Here is a 16,765-nt window from a genome sequence, read left to right as displayed (position 1 = left end):
GGACTTCGAGTTCCCCGTTCGTGGAGCTCCCACGGGATGAAGTGAAGCTGTGGGCCGGCTTCCTTCAGCTTGAACTCATGGAAACTTTACTCAGGTAACCTTTCTTAACCCGCAGAGTATTAATTGTCTGATACTCTGAATATAGATGGCTATTGCATGTATAACTGGAATTTCTCTGACCACCAGTGATGTACATAATGACACAGAAGCTTTTTGATATTTTAAAGCTTAGGCTATTTAGTTCACACAGTTTTCCAGCCAACTATCTAGTTTAATCCAACAATTCCCGGACTTATGTACCATGTACCGGACTTATGTATCATGTGGCTAGACCTACATCTCTGTTCTGCTCTGGTCTGTCAGTTCACTTCTGTGTCTCTGGTAAATCTTTCCTGTATCAGTTCTTCTCCCAGCATCACTCTTTCTCTCAGAAGTTTTGCCCTTTACTTCCTATCCAGCTATTGGCTGTCAGCTCTTTATTACAACCAATCTGATACAAATCTAAATTGACTGTCAGCTAGTGAGGAAAGATGAATGTTGATGGTCCACAGAAATAACAATACCAAGATCCTGCCAACATTTAGCTCTCTGCTGGTACAAACTTAACCATTGGATAACCAGGAGTATACCTTCACACAATGTAGCCTAACAGCATGAGACTTTAATCTGCCTCATGTATCAGCACCATGCTCCCAGGTCCAACTGCCTCTAGAGTGGTGACAGTTCACTACTAGGTGTGCTATTTCCACTGACCCAAAAATTGTATTTCAGGACCATGTTCATAGTGTATCAGCAAGTAGAAACAAGCCAGGGGAAATTGTTATTTCTAAAACAGTATAATGAGAAACTTGGAAGTCAAAGATAGCAACCTTCCCTAAATATCACTGCTTATCTTTTCTCAGCAAACATCATTGAGTCTATCTTTGTGCTCCAGTATCATGATTTGTTCTGTAAAGTTTTGGAGAGAATGACAACATGTCTTCATCAAGATGCTACTATGTTATATTGACACATATAGTAAATAAAGTATGTTGTACAGAGTAGCAAAGTCTCAAGGGAGATATTTTACAGATACCAGAATTAAGACCAAATATTGATTCCTGTCTTAAAAGTCACCTCTTCTTTCAAAAATCATATCCATATAACTATCATCTGTATGAGAATCAGTGTAACTAAGTGGCTTCATGATAATTAAGTAGGTATCTCATATTTGAAAGGCCTAGGAATTAAACTTGTGTTATTTCATTAAAACTATTTAAGGGCTGAGAAAAAATGATTCTGTGAGTAAGAGTGGTTGCTTTGCAATCATGAGATTCAGAGTCCAATTTTACAGTACACATGGAAGAAGATTAGGTATAGCAATCCGGTCGATCCCAAGATCATTCTGGCCAGGCAGTCTAGCAAAATGTGAGCTTTGCCTTCACTGAGAGACCTTGTCTCAAGAATTTGTCTTAAGAAGGTAGTGAATGATAGAGAAGACCATTTGATATCCTGATTTGGCCTCTGCACGTGTACTAATGGGGATCTACATCCACATCCTCACATGCCTACAGTGTACACACACACACACACACACACACACACACACACACACACAGAGAGAGAGAGAGAGAGGCAGGGGGGTGTTCTGGCCTTTACTCAATCATGCCAGACTGCCAGAGAATTCCATACAGTAAGTAATTTTTACTTTGTTATTACGCATTTCACATGAAAACTACATCTTTCTACTCTGAATGTAACCACAAATCATACTTTATTTAAAATAGCAATGTACTGTTGGTTCCTCCCCCCCCAACCCCCCTCTGCAGGATTACTCAACATTACCTTGCCTTTATTTACTGTTTCTCTGCTTCCCCAAGTCTTTTCTTCCTTGAGTGACCTTAGCAGTTTTGAAGAATGTGAGGTATTTGTTTTGTGAAATGGTTCTCAGCTTAGGTTTGAGCAATGCTTACTCAGATTGGATTCATGCAACATGCTCAGTAGATACACCATAGGCATCTTTCTAAAAATACCTAACTGTACTGCACTTGTCATCACACAGATTTTTGTATCCTAAGCTGTTTGGTCCCATAAAAAGGTCAGGAACCCACAGAGAAAACCTAGCTCTATGACTGAGATGGTAAGTATTCAAAAGAAGTCTAGTAAAACTTTCTATGCTCAATATAAACAAATCCTTAAACAAGAATGGTTTCAATGAAGATAGTGTACAACTGAAAGCTAATGAGTTCTGCATACACCTAGGAATATGTACAAATGTGCCCATACATGTGTGCACTTAAATACATTCATATGTGCATAAGTATCATCACTCATGAGAAAATGGAAAAAATTAAAGTTATGAAGCTCAGTATTTTGTATTGCCTATGTACCATATTATCCATACAAAATATAGCACAGTCAATTGTAAATATTCATAATATAATTCTCAAATGAATAATAGTATATATGGATAATAGGCCCTGTGATTTCTTTATACAAAGAGTGAAGCTTGATACAAATCCTTCTTCCTTTTTAGGTAACAATTACTCATATACAGAAAAAAAGGTTAAAGATAATTATGGGAAATTACAAGTCTAAGCCAAATATTTTCAACATATCCCTTGTTACTTTCTGAGACTTAATAATCTAGTTTTGGATCCTTCTTGTGGTATGAGAACCTGTTTCCTGGACCTTTCTCCCATTCAATGAGCTACTCAAAGCATAAATTAATACTGAGCAATTTGTCTCACATTATTTATTTAGGCGTCATTGAAGTGCACCTGGTTCTATGGTTCATTGTTACATTTTTCTGTTACATTAGAAATCTGTTTATTATTTTACACTAGTTAACTTGTGAATTCATATAAGCCAACACCAGGTTTCATATTTCATTATGTTCTTCATTTTAAAAAGTGGTCCATAATTAAAGTCATTTGCAATTAAAGACAGGATTGCAGGAAGCTGAGCAAAGGGTAACTTTGAAAAGGTAATATGTTACTCTGCTGACATCTCACTACAGGCTTTGAAAACCTCAGTTTACTTTAAAGAAAAAACTTATCATAAATGTCACAGTTAGCAAGTAGAAGATGAGGCATTTAGGTTACGACAAAAGGGAAATAAATGAATTAAAATTTCTAAGGTAGCAATGAAAATTGAGGTAGGAAGAATGGTCAGAATTAGTAATAAGAAATCATGAGAATGAAAAGGCCCCAAAATATCTAATGTAATTTAACAGGAAATCATTTTTATAAAGATAATATTTTATGGAAATGAAAAAAAAAAGGAATGCAGATGTCTGGTTTTACGAAATGTATTCAAGGAATCTGACATTATAAGAAAAACATTTTTCTAAACATTGTTACATAGAGGCACACAGCCTCTAATCCCAACACTGGGGAGACAGAGAAAGCTAGATCTCTGTGAGTTCAAGGCCATCCTAGTCTACATAGAGAGTTCCAGGCCAGCTGGAGCTGTATACTGAGACTTTATTTCCAAAGAACAACTTACCTTGTGAATTCTCTCTTCTTTCTTTTTGGTACAAAAGAGACATGGTAATACCCAATCTTAAAGTCCCATTACCACCTCAGCTTGAGTGTGGGGAGAAGAATATGGACGTTATTCATATGTAATGATTTATGGCCTTGATTTTAAATAACACAGAGAAGACCAAAAGAACCTACCAGAAAACTGTGCTCTGTCCATGAGGGATCTCTGAGAATTTCACAGTGGCCTTATTTACATTGTGTCTGTGAGGTGTCACTTATCCACAGCAGGCAAAAGAGGAAACAAGAGCTTTGAGGACATGAAATTCTCATGGGGACAGAATTCTTAGCTCAAAGTATTTATTTTACTTTAATAAATAATAAGAGGGAGCTCCCTTTTACCAGAGGAGAAGGGAGAAATGTAATGGGGGAAGAGCTATGTGAGGAGGAGACTGGGGGGAGGTGGGAGCTGGAATTGGGATATAAAGTAATTAAATTAATAAAAATGTTTAAATTGAACCTAAAAAATTATTGATGACTTTCCTTCTATTAAATGTAAATAATCTATTTTAACATAAAAGTAAATTAATAAAACAACTCATAGATATTAGGCAACCAGAAAACTGATTAGAAAGGATACAAAATTTACATAGTTTTCACTTAAATATTTTTACTGGTTTACAAGTTGTCATTCAGTAAGGAAATAGAAACTGGATTTAACATTGTTAAATCAAAACCATTAGGAAATACATCTTTAGCCTACTGAATATTAAACAATAGTTTTTTTGTGTCTGAGGGAGAGAAAGTAAGGAAGGTTTGGCATAGTAGCACCAAATTAAGCTTATGCTCCACTAGCTTACAAATAAATGAGACATAGACTATGGTTATTTGATTTGAATTTGTTAATTACTGGAAGTGACCCCTAATCTACTTTTCTAACTGTTGGCTTGGCTACCTCCCCCAGTGGTGTACCCCAGATACTTGTTGTTTCTCCTGGCCATGTGCTCATGGGCTCATCTCCCTTCATGGTGGTTTTCTCCTCTCCTTCTCTTTCTTCTCCTTATCTGGTTTCTCTTCTCTCCTCTCTCTTCTCCAGCCCTAACCAGGTAACTCAAATTCCACCAACTCTAATCCTTCCAGAAAATGGCTGTAGCCACTGTATTTAACTGATAGTTTTAAATCAAGGAACAAGATTTTCACCTCAAAAGCTTGTAAATGTGAGAATTCACTTGCAGGCCTAGACTTTCACATACAGAATTTAGCTTTACAATACATAGCAGCAGGTCAGACCTCAAAAATTCCCTTGATTTGTCTAAATAAACAGGCTTTTTCCCTCATAATAATAAACAACATACCTTAGGAACAATTATGAAATTATTATGAAAATTATTAGGTAAGAGTTATGTTACAAAGTTGAGTCTCAGATCCCAGGGAGCTTCCAGAGACTAAGCCACCAATCAAAGAGTATACAAGTGTATACAAGAGGACTGCCTTATCTGGTCTCAGTGCAAGAGGATTTACCTAATTGTGTAGAGACTAGAAGCCTCAAGGAGGGGAAATACCTGAGGTGGCATTCTCTCTGAGGTGAAAAACAAAGGGAAAAAAGGAAGAACTCTGCAAGGGTAGAAGCAACATTTGGGATGTAAATAAACAAAATAATTAATAGAATAAAAATTCAGACTGTTCATATGTGGCAATTCATGATAAAGTGTTCTGTATTGTATCTTATCTTGGTTAATTCAGATTTCTGTATCTAAATCAATTTCTGTCATAACTTGTATTACCATCCTAAAATTATCTTCTTAGACCTAGAACAAATTTTTTAAATCATAAACAACTTAAACTTATAGTAAGACTATGATTATCTAATTTTCAGCTCCATCAGGGGGCTGAAAAGGAATAAATATTATCTGAGTTTGCAGGAAGCACAAGGACCAGCTTCTAAAAATTATAGAAATGATGAAGACAGCTGATCACATGAACAGTCCCCAATATTCTCTATAATATTGAAGCATCTATCTTTAGCCTCTGGCCCAGAATATCGACCAGACATTTTATAAAGCAGGAATTATGAAGGACTTGCTTGTCTGTCTTGGAAGAGCTTGGCAGTTGACTTCCCTGCATTCCTTTGTCCTTTCTGCACAGCATTCTGTCTGTAAATACACTTAAGCCATTTTCTTTACTCAGTGGCTATATTGCCACAATTGAAACAAATACATATGGAGGTCTTTCAATGCTCATCATCTTTTTCCAAATCCAATGGGGTGCTGCCAGGAGCTGACATGTCTCAATGTCAAGAAAACCTTAATTTAATAAAAACTCTTTAAATACCATGTTCTGTGAGTCTCTGAGATTATTGAAGACAACTATCTATTCATAGCATATCTGAACAAGCAAACATGCCTGACTCCAGCTATCTACTATCTGTACATCCCAGGATGTATGTTTATGTCAGACTAGTATCTGACAAGACCATGAGTTTGATTGACTGACTGTTAACTTGCATTACTTAATTATCCTAAACAATCTGTAATAGCACCTACTCAAAAGATTGGGACTAGACTTGGTATACATAAATGAGCTTCATAGGCACAATGCCTATCTAAGAATGGAAATATGCCTGTATTGTGTGTCAAAATTACTCTTAAATATTATAGCAATATACAAAAATTTATACCAATGAGAACATTAAATTCGATAACAATGTATCAAAATTATCTCAATTTTGCAGAAAAATATAAAGATTTCTATCAATGTAATATTGTGGCTATAAAATGCTTTTGTTTAAGAGTAGACAATAATTCATCCCTATCTGTCTAATTTCTTATATTACTGTACCCCCTTTTCTTTTCAAAACCCTTTCCTTTACCTAAGAAAGAAAAAGAGAAAGAATAGAAAAGAGGAAAGGAAGGATAGAAATACTTGAGTCTAAGCTCCCTATTCAGTTTCCTTCCTAAGACCATAATTAATTGTAAACCATCCCTTAAAATGACAATATATGCATAATTCATTAAAATACTAATGCAATCTACCCCAACTAAAGGGACTCAAGCAATGGTCTTATAATTGCTTCCCGCTGAACTGGAGAAAATTCCTTTTGGGGGTTGGGGGGGGGTCAAGAAAATTAGAAAGATAGTCTTAAGAAAGGTAGCTGTAGAGTCTGTTGTCTAGTCTCTATATGCTGAGAAAATGCAATATCAAACAAAGTTCGAATTGGAACAATCTAAAAGGCTAGACCAAGTAAGCTAGCTGTTGTGAAAATGACCAGGAAGCAAGTCTTTAGAGAAAACAGCTTACATACAGTTGAGGTAGGATCAAAAAGGGAAATAGAACACCAGGTCTTCTCAGCATCTCTGTGGATGAGTCCTGTAGGACTGACTTCCTGGTCTTCTGTTTTGCAATATAAACATTACATGCAATAGTTTTATAAAGACATTTGTATGGAAGGTACAGTATGCACAGATCAATTAAGGACATTCCTGCTTTTTGAGCAGGTGAAAGACAACTGCCCTTCTACAAAAGTTAGTTTGGATTATATATTAGATTGTAATATCAATTTTTATTTATACCATTTAAAAGAATGATGTAAAACATCTTGAGGATTTTGTAGTCAACAAGATCTATTGGCCATGTAAAAACACTTTTTTAATGTCTCAGTCTCAGAGATGTTCTCAATTAGCAGGATCAGTGCATATATTACCTATCTTGTTGATCTTGCCAATCTCCCCCTTTTTGTCTGTAGCCAATATCTTCAGGGGTCTTCCCTGGTCAAATATTATTTTTAATAATTTGGATGGAAGATATAACTTTTTGTTTCCTGATAGAATAAATGTAAAATCTCCTCCCAGACATAGCACATTTCCTTTCTTCCTTTTTTGAATTAGGATTTCTACAGGCTGACCTAATTCGGAAGTCCTTTCTAAAATCCACTGTATCTTAGCAGTTGTTCTATTTGTCTTATTGTCTTTAAAAAATTTTAAAGTCAACAAAGTACCTTTTAAAACATCTTTTGGGACATATCATATCCCCTTGTGTTCTATGACCAATTCTTTCAATGTCCTCTGAAGTCTTTTGCAATGGCTTGACCTATAGAACTATACGCTATAAGCCATATCTAGAATAGGCTTTATACTACAATGTCCATAAAATTATTATATTTTAATGGCCATGTATGTTTGACCTTCATCAGTTTTAATTTGTAAGGGCATCTTTACAGTACATAAACTGATCAGTTGGTGCTTTCAATAGGTACCTTTGAAGAAGAGGCTCTCACTATTAGAGTATGTTATTCAACTTTCCATTACTATAATAAAATACATGAGATAATCAACTTAAAGTAGGAATTATTTATTCTAACTATATTTTCAGAATTTTCAGTTCATGGCTAAATGGCTTGTTGCTCTGAGCCTCTGGCCACACAGTAAAGCACAGGAATACATGATACCAGAGAAAATCTGTTCACCTAATACAAGAAGCAAAGAGCTACACCAAGAATGGCCTAGAGTCTCGAGAGACTCTTCAGTAACACAGCTCCTTTGATCTAATTTCCCCCCATGAGGTCTTATGTCTTAAAAGTTAGAGCATCTTTGGGTACAGAAAGAGGAAAGAGAAAATGAAAATTATGTAAATATATTTTAATGAATGTATTAAATTTAAAAATATATATATATAAATAAAATTTTAAAGGTGATTGCATTTCCCAGTATATCACATCACAATAAGCTTTTAACATAGGTATCTCTGGGAAGATATTTAAAAACCAAAATGCACTATTTACTAAAATATAACAAAGTCTTCTCAGAAAATGCAACAGACAAATTTAAGAAAAAGCCTAAAAAGTAGGTAATACTATATCAAGCATCCTTTTTGTTTTTTTACTTTATTTATTCACTTTACATCATGATTGCAGCTCCTCCTCTCTTCCAAGTCCCTCCCCTCACACAGCTCCCTCACCTTTCTCCTTTCCCTTCTCTGAGAAGGTAGAGGTCTCTGCTGGGTGCTAACCAGGCACCTCAATTCACTGCAGGACTAAGTACTTTCTTTGCCACTGAGGTCATGCAAGAAAGCCCAGTTAGAGGAGTGTATTCCACAGACAGGCAACAGAGTCAGTAATCACTTATTCAAGTTGTTGGGGGATCCTCGTGAAGTCCAAGACATACATATATAATATATATGTGTGTCTGGGGTGTAGGTTCAGCCCTTGACCCCCACCGCCCAGTAGTGGCTCCTAAAATGTATGTTCTTTTGTTGATGGTTCATTCTCTATGAGTCCCCATGGTTAAGGTTAGTTGATCCTGTTAGTCTTCCTGAGTAGTTCCTATCTCCTATGGGTCCCTCAATCCTCCCCCCCCCAACTCTTCCACAAGACAAGCATCTAAATTAACCACCAGATGGTCTAGTCAATTTTAACAACAACAAAAAAATCTAGTAAATATAACTAAATACTGAAAGACCAAGAAATGTGGTTTGTGACCAAGAAAGATCCACCAATTTAAATATATTGAAATGCATTAGAAATGACAGAAACATTGGACAAAAAAATAAACCTGTGATCAAAATCATATTTGTTCAATTTAAAAAAATATGAGGACAACAGATAAAAATATTTAGATAGTTTTTATATAAAACTAATAGATAACTAAAAGAACAAGTGAAATTCTAGAAATTAACAACAAAAACCAAGGAACAAAATCAAAATTCAACAGATGGTATTACCAGTATAGTAGACATGCAATAAACTTAACCAGCTTCAAGGAAATGAACACAAACAAAAAGAAACAGAAATAATGAAACATGAAAAATCAATAGTTTCATGAAACAATAAAAGACATAAACTTCATTTTAAAGTCAGTAAGTGCTGAGTTAGACCTACTATCTATTCAAACTTTAAATCTCAATCTTAGCATTAAAAATGAATCAAAAATTTATATAAAATTTATATTATGAATCAAACAAAAGGTATGTATTTGTGATAGTTTGAGTAGTTGAGAATGTTTCCTGTGGTTTATATATTTGAATAATTGATTACCAGATAGTGGCACTCTTAGATTGGAAGGTGTGGCCTTGTTGAAGGAGTTATATAACTAGGGGCAGGCTTTTAGGATGCAAAAGTCATTGTTATTACCAGCTAACTCTCTGTGCCTAGTATTTGGATCTGAAGTTATGAGCTTTCAGCTAACACTGCATTGCTGTTTCTGTCCCCATGTTTTGTGCTATACTAATTATGGATTTTAACTCTCAAGTTGAAAGCTCCAAATAACTTTGTTCTTTTGTAAGTTGCCTTTGCTTATAGTTTTTGTTTTTAATCGTAACAATAGAAAAGTACACTAAGACAACCACTAATAGCAATTTATATGGTCTTGATTTTAAAATTATGAGTGGGATTATTACATAGTCCAATAATTGTAGTCCTAGCTACATGCACAAAATAAATGAAAAGGGACATTCACATATGCACTTGCACATATGCAGTACCAACAATTGTGAAACACTGAAAAAATCCAAATGCCCATCAGTCACTGAGTAGATAAAGATGATGTGTTTAAGACCGAGAAACTGAAAGTAGACTGTAGGGCTCTGGAGGATCTTTAGTCCTAGTTAATTTTTCAAGTGGAGCTGTTGAACAGAGTTTGCAATACAACTGTGACATGGATAATATATTTGCTATTTAATTTTAGAAGTGAATCTATTGAAAGAGTAAGTAGGGATAAAAAAAATGACCATAAAATGTGGAGCCCTGGCTTTCTCCCACATGAACAAACCTGAAAAGAGGATATCTCATCAATCACAGGGGAGACTGATCCCTTTGTAGGAAGTGGAACCCAGTATATTTAGATAAAAGCAGTACTTGAAAATGAATAGTTGACCTTTCCTTCAATAGCTTTTTCATATTTTTATTTTTACTATTTTATTAAGGTTTTCATCATGAGAAAAGGCACTACATTTGTTTTAAAAGAAACTGAATTAACTATTTGGACCAAGAATATGGATAATAATTTGAAATTTCACTTCAAAATTATCAAAATATGAATGTCTTTTTTTTAAAAAAAAATTGGATTTCGCTCTCCTCCCAAGAAGGAACAAAGCACCCACACTTTGGTTTTTCTTCTTATTGAGCTTCATGTGATCTGTGAATTGTATCCTGGCTATTTGGAGCATTTAGGCTAATATCTACTTATCAGTGAGTGCATATCATGCATGTTTTTTGGTAATTAGGTTACTTCACTCAGGATGATATTTTCTAGTTCTATCCATTTGCCTAAGAATTTCATGAATTGATCATTTTTAATAGCTGAGTAGTACTCCAATTGTGTAAATGTACCACATTTTGTGTATCCACTCCTCTGTTGAGGGACATCTGGGTTTTTTTCCAGATTCTGGCTATTATAAAAAAGGCTGCTATGAATATAGTGGAGCATGTGTCATTATTACATGTTGGAGCATCTTCTGGGTATATGACCAGGAGTGGTAGAGTTGGGCCCTCCAGTAGTACTATGTCCAATTTTCTGAGGAACTACCAAACTTATTTCCAGAGTGGTTGCACCAGCTTGCAATCCTACCAGCAAAGGAGGAGTATTCCTCTTTCTCAGGAGAACAAAATACTCACAGGAGCAAATATGGAGATAACTGTAGAGCAGAGACTGAAGGAAAGGCCACCCAGATACTGTATCACCAGGGTATTCATCCAATATACAGTTACCAAACCCAGACACTGTTGTGGATGTCAAGAAGTGCATGCTGAAAGGAGCCTGATATGGTTGTTTCCTGAGAGGCCCTGCCAGAGCCTTAAAATACAGAGACGGATGTTCTCAGCCAACAATTGGACTGAGTGCAGGGTCCCCAATGGAGGAGCCAGAGAAAGGACTGAAGGAGTTGGATGGATTTGCAACCCCATAGGAAGAACAATATCAACCAACCAGACCCTCCACCCCAGAACTCCTGGGTACTAAGCCATCAACAAAGGAGTACACATGGCTCTAACTGCATATGTAACAGAGGATGGCCTTGTCATGCATCAATGGGAAGAGAGGTCCTTGCTCCTATGAAGGCTCAATAGATGGCCCAGTATAGGGGAATTGAGGTTGGAGAGGTAGTAGTGGGTGGGTGGGTGGGTGGACGAAGAATCAGGCAGAGAGAGGATGTGATAGGGTATTTCCACAAAGGAGGGAAACCAAGAAAGAGAATAACATTTGAAATGTAAATAAAGGAAATATCCAATAAAAACAAAACAAACAAGCAAGCAAGTAAACAGAAAGCCAACAGAGTAAACATGTAGACTTCAGAGTTTCAATGTCTTATGGTTTATGTTTAATTTTGAAAATGATGAACAATATTTAAATAAATAAATTTCTTCCATAAAAACATGGACTTCTTTTTGTATATAAATGCTTTGTGTAAATGTATGCATATATGCACCACATGTGTGTTTGGCATCTGCAGAGGTCATATGACAGCATAGGATCTCCTGGAACTGGAGTTCCAGATGTTTGTGAGCCATCATGTGGGTGATGGGAATTAAACCTAGGTCTTCTGCAAGACTAATAAGTGCTCTAAACTTTTCCGTCATGCAAGCTTCATATCTATAGCTCCTAACCTTCCATTCTGCCAAATTAGAACAATAGTTCTGTAAAATCTGTACAAGTAGTCTATTCCTTTTTATTTTTCATGGGCAATATCCACCTCTTCTTATTGTAGTAGCAACCATAAATATTCCTAACCATTTCCTCGTAGTTCAGCTTGCTTGCCCTGGTAGAAGAAATTATATGGTATATTCAATAACTCTCAACACATGCTTAACTTCCAGAAGAATTTGTGCCTTGTCATTCTTGTTTTTCAGAAGTAAATGATTTAAGTTTGTAACTTAAGTGCTTTCCTTTTTTACCTCTTACCTGTTCTGTTCAATTGTACTTTGTATTATTTGAAACAAGCTCCCCTATTTTGTTTCAAATGAAAGTCAACTTACTGAAAATCCTAAATGGCCCACCGCCTAAACCTATATTTCCAGTATATAAACCAATAACACTGGTAGACTTAGGTAAGTACTGAAATAAAAATGGAGTGCCAGTGTGTGCAATCTCCCTTTCCTATCAGTAGCGTTTTATGTAATCCTTGATAGCAATATGAGTTAACTCAGGTTCTAGGCTGTTTAAGCAACAAATATTTCTGTCTCTCACTTTTGAGGTTTTGAAGATGGTAATTCCTAATGTCAAGATATTGCATGATGAGCTCTGCATTTCAGACAGTTGCTTTCATGGAGTGCCAAGAGCTGGAGGAAAAGAGGAAGCTGAAAGGTAGGAAGGGAGGAAGCTGTGTTGGTACCTTTTACTTCCTGTAAGGGCATCAAACTCATCATGGATGACCACTCTCCACTCTCATGGCCCCATCACTCACTTTCATCTAAAGGCCTTTCCTCTTACAACCATCACATTGGGAATTAGAATGTCAAATCATGAATTAAACTGTAAAAGGAATAAACTTTCAGCCCATATCAATATGCCATTAGTAGAAACACATTATCTAAAGAAGTAGGCAGTCAAACACCTATTCTTTTTTTTTTTTAAGGAAAATCAAGGTATTTTTTCTTTCAAATCTTATTAATTTTCTCCTTTCCTGTGTGTTATCCTATATCAATTGTCTTAACTCAGTCAATTAAAAATCTTATCAAATAAACCCCTCATATTCTTAAACAAATTTATTAGCTACTTGAGAGTAGGGAGTAAGTCTTAAACACATACCTACTGTATGTCATTCAAACTTAGTAGTTACTCAAACCATAATGTCAGCATATAAACGGTTTTTTTTTCTGTCTGTCATTGGAACTTCAGGAAGAAAGATTTTGCCAAATCATAAGATAGATTAAAGGTTTTCAAAATATGTAAATGAATATTTTTCTATGACCATAATGAATCAAACTAAAAGATATTAATTCAAAAGATGACAGAAAAATATATAGACTTAGGAAAATAATAGTTGAAAAAGCACAGGGTTCAAAGTAGGTACTGAAAAAAACAACAAATAAAACTGAATAAATTATAAACTATAATATATCTTCTATATGCATTGTAGATAGAGATTCAAATGTCAGTTGTTATTTCAAGATCAGAAGAAAGAAGAGAATAAAGATATTATAAGCAGTAGGTAATATTTAGTAGCCTGAACACATAATAGAGAATGAACCAAGGGAAATTATGTTTTGCAAATATCTGGCAAGATGGACAAATACAATAATCAGAGAAGGCATAAATTGCTAATTTTAAGAATGAAATAAGTGATTCCACTAGAGACATTGTAGCAATAAAAAAATTATATAAGGATTCTACAACTCTTTTAGCTGTGGTGCTTTCAGTGAGGATGGTCCGCATGACCTCATATGTTCAAATAATTTGTCACCAATTGATGGAACTCTTTGCAAAGAAGCAGGAGCTGTGGGCTTGTTGGTGGAAGTATGTCCCTGAGGGTGGGCTTTAAGTTTCAAAAGGGTTGTTCCATTCTCAATGTGTGTCTCTTTCTGATTCCTACTTGTGGATCAAAATGTAAGCTCTCAGCTATTCCTTCTACTATGGCTTTACTCTGCCATCAGATGGACTCTAATCCTCAGAAATGATAAGCCTAATTAAATTCTTTATTTTATAAATTTCCTTGGTTAGGTTATTTGTCACAGGATTAGAAAAGTAACTAGGACACTAACATGAATTCAATTTAGAATAAATTGACAATTTTCTTTAAAAGTGCAAACTATCTAAATCAGTAAAGATGCATTATTCAGCTTGAGTTCTATAACTTACAAAAATTGAAATTATCACTTTAAAACTTCCCTAGGATAAGGCTATAGATCAGTATTAGGGATATTTATATAACATGTACAAGTTACTAGTATCAACACAATAGATGTATGATTGTTCAAAATCTATTATAAGTAAAATTCAGTATTCTCCAGAGAAACCATCTCTGTAGCTTTCACTGAAGAATCTTACCAAACCATTAGAGAACAGATGTAAATTCCAAGTAATCTTTGAAAGTCTATAAAAGAGGAATGAGCTTTTATCGGTATAAATTTTAAGGCTTTGTAAGTGATACCAAAATCAGAAAAGACATTATAAAGCCAAAATAAGGGGAAGAAAAGGAATAATGTTTCTCATGCACTTGTATATAAAATTCCTCAAAACATTTTTCTAAATATGGAAGGCTGTTTGCTATTTAAAAAAATCTACCACTCTAATTTACCATATCAACAAGTAATAGTTAATGAGTTATAATATATAACTTGTAGTAAGTTATATATTAAGTCATATATAATATAATGATTAATAATTTTATCAATTAGCATAGACTATAACCTGACAAAATCAACATTAATTCATAATACAAAATATAAGACTCTTATGACACAACTTATGACAAATAGAATTCTTCAGTTTAACAAAGAGGATCTACTAAAGCATCCGTCCAACAAGACTATCCGTAAATGTGAAACATTGAATATTCTTGCTTCAGAATTAGGGCAAGATAAGAGTGCCTTCTGGTCTCACACTGTCTGTGTAGAAGTTCTAGTCAAGGCAGTAAGTTAAAAAGTTACAAACATTACAGAAAGAAAGAAAATAGTCTCTATTTTCATAAGTCTACAACTAAAACTCCTAAGCAAAGCCAGCAAGGTGATTCACACCTGTAATCTCTGACCTTAGGAGGGAGAGACAGGAACATCTCTAAAAACAATGGCAGCTTGTTCTACTCAGTGAGTACCAGGCTAGACAGGGTAACCCAGTGAGACCTTCTCTCTCTCAAAAAGCCACAAAACAACAACCAACCAACCAAAGAAAAGTATCTGCCAAGTTCCTTGTTTTCTCTTTTTCTCCTTTTCAAAAGCAGTGTAATAGTCAACTGCATGTTACACATTTTTTTATTTTTTACACTATATATATGCATATATATACATATATATATACTCAATAACAATATTATGATTAATACATATATTGTTGTTGAGTTTATTGCAAAATTTTAATACATGCATTGTATGTACCAATAAAATCCATCCTCTGTTTATTTAAACTCATCCCTACCCCTCCCATTTTATATTCTATTTTTTTTAGAAATTTTAACACTGTTATGTAAGTTCAACAAGGTCGAGTGATTTGTTAGCAGGACGGCTAAGAAACACATGAGGAAGAAAGAGGTTTCAACATGCTTTGGAAGGAGAGGGAGCCACCAGCCATGAGAGATCTCAGGGAAAGTGGCTATTGGTGCTTCCCTGACTGGGCCTGGGGTAGTAGGCAGATTAGAAACATAACTAAGCTGAGGACAGATTTAGGATGCTGAGGAGGAGAAGGAGAAGGTAATGGGGTGACTAAGTTGAGGGCATCTTTAGAGGTGTTCACCTAGAACTAAAGATAACTGAGCAACTAAGCTGAAGGCAGATTTAGAGTGTCAAGCTAGAAGTAAAGGGCACACTAGCAGAGGAAGTCTGAGAAGAGATCAGCCGTTGAACTAAAAGCATATTAAAGATAAGCTAATGTTTTTGCTGTCTCTGGCCGACTAATACAGAAGCAGAGGCTAACAGCCATCCATTGGACTGAGTACAGGGTCCCCAATGAAGGAGCTAGAGAAAGGACCCAAGGAGCTGAATGAAGGGTTTGCAGCCCCTTAGAATGAACAACAATATGAACTAACTAGTACCCTCAGGCCTCCCAGGGACTAAACCATCAACCAAAGAATACACATGGTGGGACCTATGGCTCCAGAAGCATATGTAGCAGAGGATGACCCAGTTGTTCATCAATAGGCCCTGTAAAAGTTCTATGCCCCTTTGTAGGGGAATGCCAGGGTCAGGAAATGGGAGAGGGTAGGTTGGTGAGTAGGGGGAGGGTGGAGGGAACAGGGTTTTTGTTGTTGTTGTGTTTTTTTTTAATTTTAATTTTATTTTATTTAATTTTTTTGGAGGGGAAACTGGGAAAAGAGATATCATATGACATGTAAATAAAGAAAATATCTAATAAAAAAAAAAGCTAATGTGTGTGTCTTTCACCTGAAGATCCATGGGAACCTGGGTGGTTGCTGGTAGTGTGGTGTGCCCAAAGCTTAATGTAGGGTAGTAGAAACTACACACTACAGATTGTGAAATTTATTTCTTGCTTTTTTAAAATTTAAATTAAATTTTATTTTTTTATGTATTCACTTTAAATTCCTCTCACTACCTACCTCCCAGTCACCTCCTCCCACGATCCTCCCTCCATCCCCCTTACCTGTGGTGGCCCTGCTGTGTTCTTGAAAGAACTCAAATCCGAAACCAGAGACTTAGCTCGCTGGGG

This window comes from Mastomys coucha, unplaced genomic scaffold (genome assembly GCF_008632895.1).
Source record: "Mastomys coucha isolate ucsf_1 unplaced genomic scaffold, UCSF_Mcou_1 pScaffold12, whole genome shotgun sequence".
NCBI classification, from domain to species: domain Eukaryota; kingdom Metazoa; phylum Chordata; class Mammalia; order Rodentia; family Muridae; genus Mastomys; species Mastomys coucha.
This window is presented reverse-complemented; position numbering follows the sequence as displayed.